This window comes from Artemia franciscana, chromosome 10 (genome assembly GCF_032884065.1).
Source record: "Artemia franciscana chromosome 10, ASM3288406v1, whole genome shotgun sequence".
In the NCBI taxonomy this organism is placed as follows: Eukaryota; Metazoa; Arthropoda; class Branchiopoda; order Anostraca; family Artemiidae; genus Artemia; species Artemia franciscana.
This window is the reverse complement of record NC_088872.1, coordinates 2,835,150-2,851,902: the sequence shown is the minus strand read 5'-3', so window position 1 is coordinate 2,851,902 and position 16,753 is coordinate 2,835,150. Positions and strand designations below refer to the sequence as shown.

At 34.5% G+C, this 16,753-nt stretch overlaps 1 protein-coding gene across 3 annotated transcripts in view; it reads left to right on the top strand.

Annotated features, from left to right (window-relative positions):
* The window catches only part of LOC136031654 (centrosomal protein of 290 kDa-like), a 182,882-nt gene that overhangs the window by 9,482 nt on the left and 156,647 nt on the right, over positions 1–16,753 (top strand). Inside the window, exon 1 of one of the 3 annotated variants that reach the window (XM_065711317.1) lies at positions 5,121–5,238. The exons of 1 other annotated variant lie outside the window; for it this stretch is intronic. The gene's annotated coding sequence lies outside the window, so the exon portion shown is untranslated. Of the gene's footprint in view, positions 1–5,120; positions 5,239–8,023; positions 8,046–16,753 lie in introns of those variants that run through there. One more of the 3 variants, XM_065711318.1, reaches the window with a different exon arrangement.

Here is a 16,753-nt window from a genome sequence, read left to right as displayed (position 1 = left end):
CCTAATCCATTACAACGTCAGACTTTAAGACCCACGATTCTTCTTCAGGAAGCACAAACTTGCTCAGTTCTATGCACTTCAAGAATAGAGCATCAAGTTCTATTGGATATTCCTTCAAAACTTTTGCAGCAAAGAAGCACTTGGCATTCTTTTTACCTGCAAGTCCAATTAAAAAAAAGTCACTGACTTTTTTTTGCTTGTTTTCCCCATCTTCCTCATCTTCTCCTAGGTTAAGACTGTCCTCACTCTCATCGTCTAGCTCCATCTTAACATGATCAGACTCACTTTCACTCTCAAGGAACAATTGCTTGCTTACATCTTGCAATTTAGCTTTCTTTGTGCCTTTCTTCTTTTGGATTTTTTTGTTCTTGTTTCCTCTTTTTAGCAGCTTTCAGCTCCTCTTCCTGGTGGGTTTTTTCCTTCACTGGGGTTTCAGTGGAAATTTTGGTAGTCTTTTTTTTTCACTGCATGTTTGATTTGTTTTCTTGGAGAACCTTTTGGATATGGAGACATATCAACTAGTTCAGAGAAGCTTTTTTCAGCTTGTCTATGTAAAGGGAATCCTGAGAAAGATTGGGTATCGTCTCATGATTGGTGGGCTGATTAGCCGCATCATTGTCAGCAGAAGAAGGAGTGGGTGATGGAGGTTCCAGGTCATCGTGGTTCGAAATCGATGGTCGATCAGAGACATATGAACTGAGGAACTCGTGATCTTTAAAAATCTGGGGATTGAAAGGGAAAATGCCGATGCAGCAAAAACTGCTGATTATGTTTTCTGGGGTCAGTGCTTTGGGATATGCTTTTCCAGAAAACTCAGATATGTTATACATAGAGATATTCTTGCATTTATGCTCTGTCATAAAATTCGTTGATTCCTTGTTGTAGAAAGCCTTCTAAGGAAACATTATCTACCTGTCAAGTGGTTGCAGCTTATGCATTGTATAAGGCTGAATGATGACCATCACAACTCCGTTTTCTTTGGCTAAGTCAAGCAACTTACTACTGTAACGACTAATGTAATTGTCAAGCATTAGAAGCACAGGATTAGCCTTACTCGGTTTCATATGACAGTAAAACAAGAAATAGTTCATTACACATCCAACCAGATGCCGTTTCTGACCCGTGAGCAAGGGTTTCTGGCCGCGCTCCTTTCAGTAAGATTTCGGGGCAGTTCTTGCGGGGGAAAATGAGCATGGGAGGGACGCTATTACCCATGGCACTGACGCAAACACACATAGTAATATTCTGCCCTCTTTCTGCTGGCGTTAACTTGCCAACCTGTTTCTGTTCTTTTGCTGCAACAATTTTCCTGGCTTGTGGACTATTGATAGTCCGGTTTCGTCTACATTCCAAGTATTTTGGGCGATAAACTGGTGGCGCTCGTGTGGAAATCACCAATATATTCAAAAGATCTCCCAACTGTTACACGAATGAAAGTGGTTACACGGCCGAGACTTGTTGCTTCAGGCACTCTTACTGTAAAACGTGGTGTCTTGCCATAAGATCACGGTATCAATCTTCACCTGCAGTATTTTTATTGTCACTGCTTGTCCATGATTTGGGATCGTAAATCCTTTGGCAAGCGAATACTTGCAAGCAAGCTGATGAACTTCAAGCGGTGTTAAACCATAATGCATATGGTACACGACTTGCAAGTATTAGCAAGAGCATTTTTTTGTTCTTCTGTAAAGATCCGTCTTGTAGTAAAAAGTGGTGAGAAAAATGAGAGTGGTAGAAGCTCAATATCCAAATCCTGTTTCTCAGCCTTGGTGACATATCATCTCAGAGTGGTCCGTGACATTCCATATTTTTTTGCAGCCGTTTTTGTTCTGTTTCTTTAAAATAACTTCGATTACAGCAGCTCGGACCAGCCGAGGTTCCATACCCCACTTCTTCCTTCCTTCTGCTGGAATGGTTTTTCGTTAGGAAATTTCATTGAAAGACTTCAGCTTGTATTTGGGTGTTACCTCTTTTGGATACGTGTGGATGATAATTTTATTTATTGAAAATTGTGCAGTAGATTTTTTTTGGAAAAATTCATATCGAGACATAAAATTTAAAGCTTTGAGGGGTTTACAGCTGTGGTATTTAATCGATGGTATAGAAACCAAACTAGGTTGTCGCTCCCTCTACAGTTTTGTATGCCATACCAACCGTAGCTTGTTGTGACACTTCCTTTTGCCCTAGTAGCGCTAATACAGCTTAGGCTACAATAGAAAAGTTTATATCATAGGCAGCACAATAGCGCTGGCTAGGTAAATAACGATATGGGAACAATATATTTTTTTTTCTGACTAAGGCACTTGGTATGGATGGAGTTGAACGTAATTTTCGCTTTAGTAAAAAAATATATGTGTTTTCACTTTTTTAACTTTAATAAATAAAAAATTATTAAGACTTAAAGTAAATACCAGCATATTTATATTAAAATGACAATCTAAATTCATTTGGTCCATATCCCCCTTCTTCCTTTCTTCTGCTGGAATGATTTTTCGCACCGTTATGCCCTAAAATAAGTTAGAATATTGTAAGCCAGAGATATTTTTTAGTTTTAGTTTTATTTTTCTCACCAAGCTATTTTTCTGGGCCAAGCAAGGTTTAATCCAACCATACTGAATCTTCCAGGCTAAAGTACTTGGGGTTTTTGTTTCTTAACTAGTGTTTATGACAAAATGTGAAGTAAATACAAATGTAGTGTGTTGCAAACCAGGTTCGCCAGTCTCGGAGTGGCGAACCAGTCTGTTTTTTTGTTTGTGGCGAACGTGGGCTCTTTTTTTCTTCGGAGAAAAATCAGTATTGTCCAGTTATTATCCTAGATGACGGTAAATGTCTTTTATTAATAGTTTACGAAGTCTCAGAGGCGTTTCTATCGAAACATAAAGTTCTCTCGTACTTTTACGTTAAAGACTGACTTCTTCATTTTTTTTAACAAAAAAATAATTATTTTTCAAGCCCTAAACATCAACATAGCTTACAAAATCTGCAAAACGGGGTTCAACTCAAAGTTGGACAAATCCAACCTTTCGCTAATAGATGGCAGCTTAAACACTAGAATATGGGAATTTTTCCATAGATAGCTCCTTAGTTAAATGCAAATGACGAACCTGGGATATGACGAACCGAAGCTGTGGCGATCCTAGGCTGGTCTCCCGTATGGTTGAAAGGAAAAAAAAACTATCTGGAACCATTCATAAAGTTTGAGCATCTACGATTACGGGGGGCCCTGTTGCTTTTCATTATGCAATTCTATCTATGAATGAGGGGGCAAAATGCACAAGTTCTCAACTGAGGGCATAATGACGGAAAGGGTTCATACACGGCTAGGTCATTCAAACAAGGAAGTATATTTTTTGTATATCAAGAAATTCGCCTTTCTGTAAAACAGTAAACTCTGAAAAGCACCTTCATGGCAACTTTTAAGACATGGCGCTTTTTAAGACAGAGAAATATGAGCATAGGGAGATGCCATGATGCCATGGGGCTGTGAAGTTATGATTGATTTTTTTTAAGTTTCAACTTTGTTCCTTACTTCTATCTGAAAAACTTGGTTTTGAAGTTAATTTGTCCATGTTTTTGGTTTTAAAAAGATATATAAAACTTGAATAATGAACTTGGCTATTACTTTTTGTAGTAACTTAAGAAAAATAAAAGTGAACATCAACGAACTTTTTTCTTTACTGAAGTCCAACGTTATTTAGCTTATCTCATTATGTCTGCAGTTTACACAGGAGAGAAAAGTATGTGCTCTCTCCCACCGTCCGATTGTTGACTAACAATGCTTGTCACTGATTTCCTCTCAGCATGTGGAAACGAAAGTATTAGCTAATAATTCTCACAAAAATATTCATTAGGCAAGAATAACAAAGTTCAGAAAATATAATCAGTGTAGCTTAGCTAGCTGTCCTATCCCTGATATTGTAAGATGCTAACAAAAGAGTTAGCCCTTATCCATCTCCAGATTTTCCAGTAGCCTACTAGTACTGGGGATAAAAGGGACACATCAGTGCTATCCATCCAAAAATACAATTGTCTTTGTTTTTCAAGGTGGGGAACAGTAAATCAATGGGTTTAGGAGGAGGGCGATTTCAGTGCTGTGCTCTATGTTTTAATTTGACGTCACGTCATGTTTGAGGGATTTTAGGCTCAACATTATTTTGTTTTGTATAAATCATGTGGTATTACTATATTCAAATTAGCCGTGGTTGGAATTTCTGGTTGCTTGATAGTTTCTTTGAAAACTTGTGCTAAAATTTTTGTTTAGTATAGACCATGGGTTGCTTCTTTGTAAGGTGCTCCTATGGTTCCGCCAATTATGGGAGACTGTAATCCTCCAGTTAAGGGTTTTTTGACACTTATGATTTCAATGGTGTAAACCTATGTCTCTTGATTATGTCTAAACTGGAATTAGCAAAAAAGTAGGGTTTTTGCTCCCAAACGGCACTTTGGGGCTATCAAGACAAATTTATGAAAACTTTTAGGTGTGATCAGCCTTCAAATAAGCCATAAACCTCTTTTTACAATCTTCCCGTAACCTGCCAGCACCGACAAAAAAAGCGCTGGGTAGCACCAGCCAAATCAATACTCACCGAGTACATATTTCATGTGTAAAAACTTAACAAAATATACGTAAAAACATAACAAGAATGCATAAAAACATAACAAAAATGCACATAAAATTTTTTTGATACGTTTTAAAAGTTTTTTCTATGAGCCCCCCCCTCCTTCTGAATAAAAATCCTAGATAAGACCATGCTGTATTTATTGCAAAGTTAAATTATTTTATATGACTGAAGGGGTCATTAAAGGTATAGTTAAAGTAAATACAATCATAAATTTGAGTTTTTACTACCTTAACTAAGTGTAGATTATTTTGTTCGTTTGCTCTCTTGTTTTACTGTTAGCCAATTTAACAGTAGCATTTGTAGATTTCATTTTTTAATCAGGAATAGCTGAAATAAATATAGGTGCGAAATTTTATTTTTGTTTTAAAAAGTGAAAAATTCAAATAACCAAATTTCTTCACAGTTTGAAAGGCATTAGTCATGGTAAGCTACGCTCAGGTGAGTGTTTGAATCAAATGCCTGGCAGCTTTGCAGGGCATTGAAGCACAACGTTTATTACGCTATTGCGGTTTAGTTTTCTCTTGGACTGTATTACCGTGGCTCGCGTTGGATTTAAGTGTTTTCTTACTATAAAATTTTATTTTTGGACTTTGGAAAAATTTTCCGTTTTGTAAAGGTACAGTAGAAATTTTTTTTACTGAATGATTTCCCCATCACCTTTTCCATCTCTCTATCATTACACATGTGCTTGTAGTATTTTATGCTACTTAAAAAAATGTCGTGATGGTAGTATTACTCCCCCCCCAACTTGCACCAATAATAAAGGCGTAGACCAAGATTGGTACTTGTGTATTATTCAGAACACACTCAATAAGTGAAGTTCGGCTCTTTCTTAAAACAAACTTCGACGCAGGTACATTTTAATTAAATATTTGGTACTTGTTCATTATTCAATTGATTCAATTCAATTCAGAACACACTCAAGAATTTTGATGAGAAAATCCGGTTTCATCCCGGCATCCGAAGGTCATCCCGGTTTCCGAAGTTCATTCCGGCATGATTTACAATCATACTTAGTAGATTACATGTGGCGGGCGGCAGTAAAGGCAGAAGGAAGACCTCCTTTTAACGCGGTTCTTAACGACATTTCTTTGGTCTGGGTACATAAGAAGTTGTAATTTTACAATTTTCCTAACAAAGTATTATATTTTCATCATATTTGTTTTATTTCATTAACTTTGTCAAAAGTTTGGGCTATATATTTGCATATTAGGGGTGGGGGTGCATTATATCAAATACCTAACTTAACCTAACCACCTATATATATATATATATATATATATATATATATATATATATATATATATATATATATATATATATATATTATATTATATATATATATATATATATATATATATATATATATATATATATATATATATATATATATATATATATATATATATATATATATATATTATATTATAAATATATATATATATTTTTTAAAGAACCTAACTTCACTTATTTAGTGTGTTCTGAATAATACACAAGTACCCCAAAATTTTCTTAGGAATCAAGAAGAGTGTTAGATATCTATTTCCTCTCCATCCCCATCCCCAAAACTTATTCTATGTTTAGCTGAAGGCTAAGTGAGAGTTGGGATATTTGAAGGTGTCTGCCCTCCTACATACAAAAGGACCCACCCACGTCCTTTGTAATTGCTGATGAGCATTTACACATTACTGTGAAGAATTCTATGGAATATGAAGCAAATCAGTTTTAGTTAAATGAAGCTTTAAAATAAATATCACAAACATTTTTCTGCAACAATAAGGAAGGTATCCTCTCGTAACATCCAGCAAACTCCACTCTTTTCGTGGCATAATACTTTTGGCAACTTAAACATGCTCTCACACTTATAATTTTTGTTCGAATGAGCCCTCTCCCAATACTCTAAGATAATTGGTGTTCTGTACCATCATCTCTAAAAAACAACAACAAAGAAATAAGCACTCATTGGAATCTTTCTTCTGGTAAGAAAAGCAAAATTGTACATTTCTATAGATAGGAGCATGGAAAGTGTGCAGTAGGGTTATCTGATATGCTTAATTTAATGGTGTAATTTTCGAAAGCTGGTGTTTACCCCATCCCTCCCCCGGGGAATCCCTCTCGAAAATCCTCCGGAAAATATCCCTTTGAAAATACCCCCCCCCCTGTGATAACTATGGCCCGCGAAAAACACCCCTCCCGCAAAAAAAATTCCCCGGAAATCCCCCTCGACAAATCCTCCCAATAGAAAATTCCCTACACGCAAAATTGAGCACCCAAGGAGAAAGCCTAAAATAGGTAGGCCTACCTCCAAGCGTCGATTAGATTTCCTAAGGGGTAACAAAGGGAGCAGATATAAAAACAGTTTTTTTCCAGACAGTTTTATTTCTGCTACTACAAAAATATTACTACAAAAAGAAATAAATGTCAAAAAACCTCCCCTACAAACAAGTGTTTTGGAAAGGTTCGATAATTAAGTAGGTTTTAGTTGATTAAAAGTCCATTTTATAATCTGAAATTTTCAAGATGTTGCATAAAAAATGAAAGGAGAAATTACTTTCCTATGATTCCATGGTAAAAAAAACTGTGCTTTAATTTCACCGATTTACTTTTGAAAGTCAATCACATTATTCCTCATTTCTGGGGATAGAAATAGCGGCGCTTTAAAAAAATTGGATTGCTTTTAAGACCTCCCATGTTAAATGTCAACCCAGTAAAAAGGACAACAAATTTAGAAACTACATGATTGATTCTTCATCGTGAAAATTTAAGCCTGAAAAAAGAACAAAAATATTGTGTTCCAAGACTTTTATCAATCAATCTGTTCCAATCAATTTATTTTCAACAAATAATTTACAACAAAATTACTTCATCATGAACTTCCCCGTAAGGCTCTATGAGCTAGGTAAAGCTCTATGGCCAGGAATAATGTAAGTAGTAAATAATCATTTTGGTTTTTTATCCCCTATAACGCCAGAAAAAATTGATTTAAATCAATTTTGTATTACATTGTTGAACTTGCCGTAAGTTTGGAAAACAAATTACCAGTTATTGTTATTTTTAGCGTAAAATTTCATGGATTTTATGCTGCTTTTCATCTTCTTCTTCTCTAAAGAACAGGATTGTTACCCAATCGATGTCTCCTCCGCTTTTCTTCATTGCTAAGCTACCTGTTTCTATGGGGATTAACATAAACAATGGATTTCCGCTTTTTATTACTTTTGCTTTAGCAAATTTATATAGATAATCAATGTTCTTCACAAGGTGCTCTATTGTTTTATCAGGTTTTTATTCTTGTACACGTACAAGGTAGATAAACTAGTTACATGTAATTAGTTGCCATTTTCTAGTTTCGATTTAGTTTTGATATAAATGACTAGGAATATTGAAGAAATTCAGTCATCTATGTTGTAGATACAGACTTTTCAGGTATTCTTTTCATAAACAAATTTTGTGTTTTTCTCTTTGAAAGGTGTTAGCTCTATTTCTCAAGCTTTATATCTCGGAAGTTATATTTTTGGTATCTTGGTATTTACTCCTGTTTATGTTTTGACTATAGCATAGTTTTATCGTTTGTATTCCATAAATTTATTATATGTGTCAAATTTTAGAATCTCGGGTTTTTTACATTTAAAATGTCAAATATAAAACTATTAAAACTGTATTTTGACATAGTTTTATTGAATTATTAAATTAAAAAAAACGAGTTTTTTTAACTGAAAGTAAGGAGCGACATTAAAACTTAAAACGCACAGAAATTACTTCGTATATGAAAGAGGCTGCTTCCTCATCAACGCCCCGCTCTTTACGCTAAAGTTTGACTCTTTCTCTCAATTCTTCTTTTTAAAACAGTAAAAGACTCTTTGTCTTTTATCACGCTGAAACCAGCAAAAGAAACCGGTTTACAGTGCGTCAATGCATGAACAACTTGGGCGGTAGGGAGTAAATCATTCAAGTACCGTTTTACATATTTAAATTTTGAATCTATAAAATCCCAGGACGGTTTCATATCTTTTACTTGGACAGCAAATCAATTTGTAAAGCAATCCTGTTTTGTTATTTTATTTCTATAACTCGATATAAGGGTTTTGATAACTCGACATAAGTTTTGAAAACGTCCGACAACTTTAAAGGGCATAAACTGGATTTTTCCTTTTTCTTAGTGATCTGAATGCAAGAACACTCGCAATGTTTTTTTTTTATTTGAGAATCATGAAGATGTACACATCACTTTCACCCATTATTGCGCCACTAATCGGTTATTTTTTCTAAATGGAGACAATTTCTCGCGGTGGACATGAAATTTACTTGAGTTTGGTTTCTAGTATACGTGTTAAAATTTTTATTGTTATATCATATTGTAACCATAGTTGTTATATTACTGCCAAATAGCTATCTATTTTTTTTCAAACACTACTGTAATCCATTGTCTTGTTAAGGCGTTGCTGAACGGTGAACTTCGTTGTGACCGTTGCTGTGATAGAAACACATTTTATGTCTCGTCCATCATCTGTGTCTATATCCTAAACTGATATATAATTTGTCAACAGCTGGTGTCCTCTGAGAGTCACATGACTGAATAAATCATTTGGATTTGTCATAAAATGACATTTTGGATTACAGTCATAAAATTAAGATATACATTATATATATGTATGTGTATATATGTATTATATATATATATATATATATATATATATATATATATATATATATATATATATATATATATATATATATATATATATATATATATATATATATATATATATATATATATATATATATATATATATACATATATATATATACATATATATATATAATATATATATATATATATATATATATATATATATATATATATATATATATATATATATATATATATATATATATATATATATATATATACTAGCTGTTGGGGTGGCGCTTATATATATATATATATATATATATATATATATATATATATATATATATATATATATATATATATATATATATATATGTTTTTAACTACGTAAAACTTGCGAATATACAACATTCTTTGCTGTCCAATTGTCTGTGCATATAAATAGATTGTCAGGTTTACCGACTCTTGAACATGCAACATATAATGGTCCATGGGAAAACAATCCTTATTCAGATCTATACCTCATGATTCTAATGATTGCTCTTGAGCTTTGTTGATGGTGATTGCTAATCGACGATTCCCTGTGTCGCCGTCGTCATTTATATATCCCCCTGTGCCCCCCGGCGTCCCCGTTGTATTTGTGTCCCTGTGTCCCCGGTGTCCCGGTCATCATTTGTGTCCTGTTGTCCCGGTCTGTATATACATTCGTTTTTGAATTGGTCTTTTTTTTAGGTTTTAGTTTTTTACCTTTTTTTAGTTTTTTTAGTTATACCTCATGATTCTAATGATTGCCTTTGAGCTTTGTTGATGATGATTGCTAATCGAACATTCCCTGTGTCCCCGTCGTCCCCCTGACGACGGGGGACGCCTGTGCCCCCTGGCGTCCCCGTTGTAGTTGTGTCCCTGTGTCCCGGTCGTCATTTATATTTCCTGTGTCCCGTTCGTCATTTGTATCCCGGTGTCCCGGTTTGTATAGGCTATACATTCGTTTATGATGAAATAAATTTTTGTATTTTTCCTCTTTTTTTCTTTTTATTTTTTTTTATTTTTATTTTTTTTAGTTTTGTTTTTCTCCTTTATTTTTCATTTTTTTCCTTTTTTTATTTTTTTCTTTTTTAGTTTTTTTATTAGTTTTTAGTTTTTTTTTCTTTTTAGTTTTTTTTTAGTTTTTACCTTTTTTAGTTTTTTTTTAGCTTTTTTTTACTTATGTCCTGGTCGTCATTTATACTCCCTGTGTCCCGGTCGTCATTTGTGTCCCGGTGCTTTGTTGATGGTGATTGCTAATCGAACATTCCTTGTGTCCCGGTCGCTTTCTCTTTGAGTGTCCCGGTCGTCATTTATATTCCCTATGTGCCGGTGTCCTGGTCGTCATTTGTGTCCCAATGTAATTTCGTAATTTCGTCAGTCAAAAACATGACTTCAGTCGACACAGAAACATGACGTCACCTGACACACAGACAGACAGACAACTTATTTTTATATATATAGATGTGCCGGTGTCCCGGTCGTCATTTGTGTCCCGATGTCCCGGTCTGCAGTCCCGGTTTCTGTGTCGACTTCAGTCGACACAGAAACATGACGTCACCTGATCCACAGACAGACAGACAGACAACTTATTTTTTGTATATATAGATATATAGATATATATATATATATATATATATATATATATATATATATATATATATATATATATATATATATATAAATATATATATATATATATATATATATATATAAATATATATATATATATATATATATATATATATATATATATATATATATATATATATATATATATATATATGTATATTTTGAGGCGTTTAGAAAAAATATAGAGTTTAATATGATAAAAAATGTTTGCATTTTGAACACCAAGTGTTTCCAATTCCAGTAGTCCCAAAGAGTGTGGAAACTGAGAGAGGAACAACGCCCTCCCAAAGACCAAAATACCGTGTTTGCATTACCTGTATGAATAAAAAAGGACCATTTTTAGAACTTGGTTAAAAGTATTATTTTGTGTTTTTTCTAATCTCTATTTTTTGCTATTCTTTATGTCGACAACACGGGAGCAGCTTTTTTTTCAGAGGACCTATTAAAAAAATTTTATAGTAGCAAAAGCTTACATTTTTTATTACTAGCCTATATACTGCATTCTAACCGACTCCTAGCCGTTTTTATAGTCAATGAAACAATAGTTTAAATGCAAATTAACCACCTACTCTCAGAAAATTTCAGGTAGGATAAAAATAAACATAAACCTTTAATTAAAATCTAAGCGAAATAAATTGACATGACACTCTTTTTTTTTATTCCGCCTGAAGAAATTTGTTAAAGTATGACTGTATTTTTGTGGGGAATTGGTCAAATTGGATGGAATTATTTGTATTAGTAGTCTTGCCGGGATTATTTTCGATTATATTCTGATTCCACCTCCCAGTTCCAATTCCGATGCATAGCCAATTTGAGTGTCCTATTTCATGAATATATAAAATCTAGACTGCAGGAGAGGGTGGGGGGCTGTGAAGGGAGTGATAAACCCTCCCCTATTAGTGATTTAATTTTGTTTTTTGAATTTTTATACCAGAGAAAAGATTTTATTTCTAAAAAAAACATGTACTTTCTCCGAATATCTGATCGAAGTTTGAATATCCTTAGTTACGTGCTTAGTAGCACTTAGAGACACTCTGAGCACTTTTAAGTACAAATAAATCCCATCAACGAAAAAACGCTAAAGCGAAAGAGGTTCATTGTTGCAAACGGAAAGACTTGAAAGAAAAAAAAATCAATAGAACAGTTCAGGTCAGGTGTGTACGCAGGAATTTTTTTCGGGGGAGGGCCCAAAACCTTCAAAACACCAGATATAAATAGCACTTTTTTTATTTAGTAACTAAATAAATGCAAAAGCACGTATATCGGAAAATACAGATTAACTTTAATCAGAAGTATTGTAGCGGATGGGGGAAGGAGACTGAGGCCTCAAAAGTACGTTTTAGACTCAGGTTATGTTCATAGCAATTTAGAACCAGTGATTAATCCATTACTTCCCACTGAAAGGGACATTTTAGGGTTAATAGTGCAATATGGGTGCTGTGGGGGTAGTTCTTCTATTGCAAAAAATGATAGTTTCCAAAATTGATCCATTAAAGGCTGTACTTTATCCTGAAAACGCCGTGATATCAAGGATAATTCTATTTTGCTGTGGAAAGCAAACTCTTTTTACAAAAAAATACCTGTACAATCGCTAATTACTTCAAAGAGGGTAAAAAGTTAGACAGAAAATGGGTTAATAATTGGGCAGTGACTTGACCGGATAATTGCATGCTGTAAAATTCTTCCCCCCCCCCAAAAAAAAAGGCTTCATCCATGTATCTAGACTCTTAATAAATGCCTTACTTTTGCCAGAAATCCCAAGAAACCATGGAGAAATTAAACATTTCACAAAATTACGGGGGGGGGCCCGTTTGCCCCCCCCCTGAGTAAGTGCCAGATATATATATATATATATATATATATATATATATATATATATATATATATATATATATATATATATATATATATATATATATATATATATATATATATATATATATATATATATATATATATGAGCAGCGACTTGACCAGATAATTGCATGGTGTAAAATCCCCAAAAAAGGCTTCGCACATGTATCTAGAATCTTAATAAATGTCCTACTTTTGCCAGAAATCCCAAGAAACCATGGGGAAATTAAACATTTCACTAAATTTCGGGGGGAGCCTGGGTCAGAAGGCCCCCCCCCCTGCGTACGTGCCAGGTTCAGGTCATGCTTGCTTTTCTTTTAGCGACTTCTGGTGACTTTGCCTAAAATTCCTAATTTGTGCAAGTGATTTTCATTATGTTTTTTTTTCAAGTCTCTCTGAAGTACTATTTTCCTAATTCTTCCCTTTGTATTCAAATCTAATTTCTGTCACGCTTCGTTTTCTTCTGTTTCTCAGCATCGTCCTCTCCTCCATCCAACTGACAATTTTGTTTTTCCTTCTCTTTGTCTCCTTTGCTCTAACAAAATGTCGTAGGGCTTTTCATGAGTAGGTGTTCTTAAGTCTAGTACACCTTCAAATTGAGCAGATAAAATGGTTTTATCACCTTTGTTTTTAAGTATATAAGGAGAACTTTTGGGCGGGGTCCTCACAAAGTGTCTATATTCCTTCGAAAGCCAATCAAGACCAATGATAAAAGCTTTCAACCTTCAGGAGTCTCAAATTCCGAATTCATAGTAACAGCTTACAGTAAAAAAAAAAAAAAAAAAAGGCTAAAAACATCCTGATTAAAGTTTTAGGTCATAAAAAATCGATTAGTTCTTTTAGAATTTGCATTTCCAGGCATTTTTTCTCTCTTTGGGAAAAAATTGATTTTTTGCGGTTCAAAATGATAGGAAACGCTACTCTAGGTGTGGGGTTTAATACCTACCGTTTTAGATTTTGTACAATGAAAAATAAAATGAAAAATTTCGTACTTTAGTTTCTTGAACAGGGCACTAGATATGAGATTTCGTTTCAAATGAGTCTTCTCCTAATATTCTAAAGTGAATGGTTCGATAAGAACACCCCTGGGCTGGGAAGAAAAAGAATCAAAGGAGATGCATCATTGCTTCCTATGCAAAAATTGAACTTCCTCGTTGTTAAAGGTAGGGGACTGGAATCCTTCCAAACAGGGTTTTTGACAATGGGGATTCCAATGGTTCACCTTTTATTTTGATCTAACGTCATTTTTGAGGGTTTTAGGCTCTTTTTCGAAATTTCTGTAAAATTCTCTTGACAATAAACTGTTACTATTAGGATTAATCGAAATAAAAACTACTATTCCTGAATCAGCGTGGCGAATTTATTTATCTAAATGTTTTTTTCAAAACGAATCTTTAAGCCTTTGGTTACTATGGACTATGGTTCAATCTTTACTATGTGATAGCTATCTCAACCAGGATCTTCTCTGTCTACCACAGACGATATTTTTCAGAAACAGTATTTCCTGAAATAGTAAAATATCACTCCTGATGAGAATAGTTTGCAGTGAAATAGAGTCCTATTTGTTGTTTGGATGGGGGGGCACCTCAAAAGAGGACACAATTGCGTGTAAAGTGATTTTGTATTTTTAATATCACATAACAACTCTGATACTCTGCTGATTTTGAAAAAAAGAGAATTTTTTCAAAATTACAAAAAAAAAACGATTTTGACAATCCCGTACAAAAGCTTTACCCGGTGACGAAAAGAAAATATGCATCTTTTTCCAATGACAGGAACACAAAAAAATCGTTTTAACAAAGGGTTTTACTTTTTGGAATGGCAAAAAATGATACTTCGTCCGATCAAACAGATCGTGGTTATGAACTGTAGTAAAGAGCGACCCGGCTAAATAGTAACCGAAATTCTAAAAACGGAATTTTTATAACAACAGTTATATCAAAAGAATCGCATTTTAATAGTGATTTTAAATATATAAGTTTCATTAAGTTTAGACTTACCCATCAAAAGTTACGAGCCTGAGAAAATTTGACTTATTTTGGAAAATAGAGGGAAACACCCCTTAAAAGTCATAGAATCTTAACGAAAATCACACCATCAGATTCAGCTTATCAGAGAACCCTACAGTAGAAGTTTCAAGCTCCTATCTACAAAAATGTGGAATTTTGCATTTTTTGCCACAAGACAGGTCACGTGTTTATTTGATTGTTTTTTTGTTGTTTTTTTCCAGGGGTGATCGTATTGACCCCGTGGTCCCAGAATGTCGTGTGAGGTCTCATTCTAACGGAAATTAAAAGTTCTAGTGCCCTTTTTAAGTGACCCAAAAATTGGAGGGCATCTAGGCCCCCTCCCAATCTCAGTTTTTTCCCAAAGTCACCGGATCAAAATTCTGAGATATCTATTTTATTCAGGATAGTCAAAAAACCTAATAACTTTGTCTTTAGGGACGACTTACTCCCCCAAAGTCCCCGTGGAAGGGGCTGCAAGTTACAAATTTTGACCAGTGTACACATAGTAATGGTTATTGGGAAGTGTACAGACGCTTTCAGGGCATTTTTTGGTTGGGGGATGGGTTGAGGAGAGGGGGCTATAGCCTACGGGGGGGACTTTCCATGGAGGAATTTGTCAAGGGGGAAGAATTTTCATGAAGGAGGCGCAGGATTTTTTTTAGCATTTTTTTTTTAAAGAGCAATGAAAAAATAAATATGAAATAGTTTCTTCAACTGAAAGTAAGGAGCAGCATTAAAACCAGAAATGAACAGAAATTATTACGCACACGATGGGGTTCACCTCGTCCTAATACGAATTTTTCTCAAAATCTTCCGATCAAAGCTGTGAGAAAGCCATTTAGCTAAAAAAAAATGAAGTAATCTGTAAATTTCCTTTTAATTATCAAACAGTTCGTGGTAAAGAACTGTAGTAAGGAGCGACCCGGCTCAATAGTAACCGAAACTCTAAAAAATGGAATTTTGATACCAATAGCCGCATCAAAAGAATCGCATTTTAATGCTGATTTTAAATATACAAGTTTCATCAAGATGAGTTATACCCATCAAAAGTTACGAGCCTAAGAATATTTGCCTCATTTTAGAAAATAGGGGGAAACACCCCCTAAAAGTCATACAAAATCACACCATCAGATTCAGCGTATTAGAGAACCTTGTTGTAGAAGTTTCAAGCTCCTATCTACAAAAATCTGGAATTTCGCATTTTTTGCCAGAAGACAGACACGGAGGCGTATTTATTTGTTTGTTTGTTTTTTCCCCAGGGGTGTTCGTATCGACTGAGTAGTCCTAGAATCTATCGACCCAGTGGTCCCAGAATATTGCGAGAGGGCTCATTCTAGCGGAAATTAAAAGTTCTAATGCCCTTTTTAAGTGACCAAAAAATTGGAGGGCACCTAGGCCCCCTCCCACGCTCATTTTCCCCCCAAAATCACCAGATCAAAATTCTGAGATAGCCATTTTATTCACCATAGTCGAAAAACCTAATAACTATGTCTTTAGGGGCGACTTACTCCCCCGCAGTCCCCGTGGGAAGGGCTGCAAGTTGAAAACTTTGACCTGTGTTTACATATAGTAATGGTTACTGGGAAGTGTACATACGTTTTCGGGGGGATTTTTTTTGGTTTAGGGGGGAGAATTGAGGGAGGGGGTTACGTAGGAGGATATTTCCATGGAGAAACTTCTCATGGGTAAGAGAATTTCAATGAAGGGGCTGCAGGGTTTTCTAGCATTATTTGAAAAAACAATGAAAAAATAAATATGAAAAGTTTTTCTACTGAAAGTAAGGAGCAGCATTAAAACTTAAAACGAACTAAAATTATTACGCATATGAGGGGTTTACCTCCTCGTTATACCTCGCTCTTTACGCTAAAGTATTTTTGGTAATTTCAACTATTTATTTTACGGCCTTTGTGATTCAGAGGTCATTCTTAAGGCATTGGGACACAATCTAAGCTTTGGTGTAAAGAGCGAGGTATCGACGAGGG